Consider the following 3,107-nt stretch of genomic DNA (forward strand, 5'->3'; position numbering starts at 1 on the left):
CACAGAGTTGGGGTGCCTCATTTCCATCAAAGCACAGCCAAATTTCTCCCCATTCTCAGGGGGATCTCCATTGCCAAAGTTGCTGGTAACCACGAGGACCAGAGTTTCATGTTCCAGGTGCACGATGTCATATTCTTCCATGGACATCACCTTGGCATCAAAGGCATGTTTGAAGATCTCACACAAGGTCTTGGCATAAGCTTGCGATTTGCCTGTCTCTGTGGCATAGAGGATGGTTGCTTTGACCCTTTTGGCCATAGCCTGCCCCATCAGCTTGGCCGAGAACTTGACAGCTTCTGCCAGCTTCTTGAAGCAGATGGCTCGCCGCTTTGTGGGGGTCCCGTTGGTGCCTTTCCAGACGTGGGTGTTCCAGGGATCAGGCTGGTATTCGAAGGAGGGGGTGAGCCAGTAGTTGAGCATCTCCTGGTGGAACACAAGGATGATGCTTCCGGACATCGGGGGCACAATCCACACCCAGTCAGCAGGGCAGCCTCCCCGGCAGCGGTACTCATTCTCCATGTGCTTAATGAAGGACTCGGTGGCGGAGTGATGGTCAACAATGGTCACTTTGTCACTCTGGAAGCTATAGAGAACCGCGATATTGATCTCCACCAGCGCCTGGTCCTTCCACAGGGAGGACGTCTTCCTCGTGTCTAAGTTCATCTTCTTGGCCACTTCCTCCAGGATATTGTAGCGGGAGTTGTCACAGTAGTCGCGGACACCAATCTCTGTGCCCATGTACCAGCCACTGAAGGGACAGGCGCTGAACTCCAGGCCGCCAATCTCCAGGAGCATGTTGGAGACGGCAGGGAGGCCATACCACTTCAGCCCCAGGTCCTTGAACCACTCAAACCTGCAGGGAGCAACAGGGCCCAGCTCACCTGGAGCAGATGTCTCATGGGCAGGACAGCTTGAATCTAGAGAGGTTGGGGTGCCTCATGGGAACTTTCAACACCAGCTCTGGAGGGATCTGGAAGAGCTCAGGGTCATTGCCGTTGGCCTGAAGCAGGAGCGGCAGGACGTCGAATCGGCCTCTCGGGGGTTTCCAGCCCTGCTGTATGCCAGATTTATTTTCTTTACTTGTTTTTACACAGTAAGCTATGTATCCCCAAATACCTAAAAATAAAGCATCCGACTCCCACTTCCGAAGTAGATTGTGATTTTAAAAATCATGTTTTAGGAGGGAGCTTCCAAGATCAGAAGTTCATTTTCTCCTGAATTGTTTGACTTCAATTAAAGGTAAACTGCCACCAGGTGGACAGTGGTAGTTTCACAACAGCTAGGATAGCCATATGTCTCAGCTTGCCTACAATAGATCTAAATTATGCTTGTTGTTCCACCTTAACTAGTAATAGCACCTACTTTCACTCTCAAAAGCTTCCAAGTTTGGACAGTTAATTTTATGGTCACTCTATTAACTTCATGGTCAAAGGGCATTGCCAACTCTGGATGAATGAGTTCTTATTTTTGCTAAAATGGTAACTGAAAGAAAAACCATTAACAATTTTCTTAGTCCATTTGGGCTGCTATAAAAAAATACTGTAGATTTGATGGCTTATAAATAAAAGAAATTTATTTCTCACAGTTCTGAAGGCTGGGAAGCCCAATATCAAGGATATGGCAGATTGGGTGTATGGAGAAGGCCTGCTTTCTGGCTCCTAGATGACATTTTCTAGCTCTGTCCTCACATGGATGGAAAACCAGGGCTATGATCTCTTCAGCCTCTATTAGAGCACTAATCCCATTCATAAGGGCACCACATAATACATGAATTTTGGGGGAGACACACACATTCAGACCATAGCAGCACTCCTGGTTATATTTTCTTTCACATATAGCATTTTTTCCCTCTGACTTAATAATAGTTATTTTTTGTCTATTAAAAAAAAAATCTATGCCTAAGTTTTTTCATGGTCTCCAACATTCTTTTTTTTTTGAGATGGAGTCTCGCTCTGTGGCCCAGGCTGGAGTGCAGTGGCGCGATCTCGGCTCACTGCAAGCTCCGCCTCCCGGGTTTACGCCATTCTCCTGCCTCAGCCTCCCGAGTAGCTGGGACTACAGGTGCCCGCCATCTCGCCCGGCTAGTTTTTTGTATTTTTTAGTAGAGATGGGGTTTCACCGTGTAGACCAGGATGGTCTCGATCTCCTGACCTCGTGATCCGCCCGTCTTGGCCTCCCAAAGTGCTGGGATTACAGGCTTGAGTCACCGCGCCCGGCCGGTCTCCAACATTCTTAAACCAGTTTAGTAACCGCAGATTACATGTTTTTCTGGAGCCTTTCATCTTGTAGTCTATCCTGAACTTGTTGCACTTTAGCTCTGCTGAATAACTGGTGATATAGTTTGGATATTTGTCCCTGCCCAAATCTCATGTTGAATTGTAATTCCCAATGTTGAAGGGAAGGCCTGGTGGGAGGTGTTTGGGTCATGAGGGCAGATCCTTCATGTACTGGTGCTGCTCTCGTCATAGTGAGTGAGTTCTCATGAGACATGGTTGTTTAAAAGTGTGTAGCACCTCCTCCAAACAACTCTCCCTCTCTCTTGCTTTGGCTCCCGCCACGTGGAACACCTGCTACCCTTTTGCCTTCTGCCATGATTGAAAGCTTCCTGAGGCCTCCCAAGAAGCAGATGCTGCTATGCTTCCTATACAGCCTGCAGAACCACGAGCCAATTAAACCTCTTTTCTTTATAAATTACCCAGTCTCAGATATTTCTTTTTAGCAATGCAAAAATGGACTAACACAGACATCCTGGAACTTCAGTTTGTCATCATTAATGGAATTCCCTTTTTATCTCTCTTTCTCTTTCTTTCTCACATTGAATCAATTGCTTTTTATATACTACTTTATTGTTTTTTTCTAGTTTAGGTAGAGTATGTTCTCCAATAGCTTCCTAGGAAAGGCTATATGAGAGAGAAAATACTTGAAGCTTTTAGTGTGTAAAAATATATCTCAATTGATAATTGGATTGCATATGGCATTTCAGATTGAAATCATTAGTCTCAATATCTTGAGCATTGCCTTCTAGCTCCTAGTGCTATTATTGAGAAGTGAGAAGCTATTCTAATTCTTTTTTTTTTTTTGAGACGGAGTCTCCCTCTGTCGCCCAG

General features: G+C 46.0%; 1 pseudogene; it reads right to left on the reverse strand.

The window, feature by feature from the left end:
- Positions 1–3: 3 nt before the first annotated feature.
- On the reverse strand, positions 4–2,282 carry LOC105519987 (annotated as a pseudogene).
- Positions 2,283–3,107: the final 825 nt, after the last annotated feature.

Source organism: Colobus angolensis, unplaced genomic scaffold (assembly GCF_000951035.1).
Source record: "Colobus angolensis palliatus isolate OR3802 unplaced genomic scaffold, Cang.pa_1.0 Scaffold366, whole genome shotgun sequence".
Taxonomy (NCBI): domain Eukaryota; kingdom Metazoa; phylum Chordata; class Mammalia; order Primates; family Cercopithecidae; genus Colobus; species Colobus angolensis.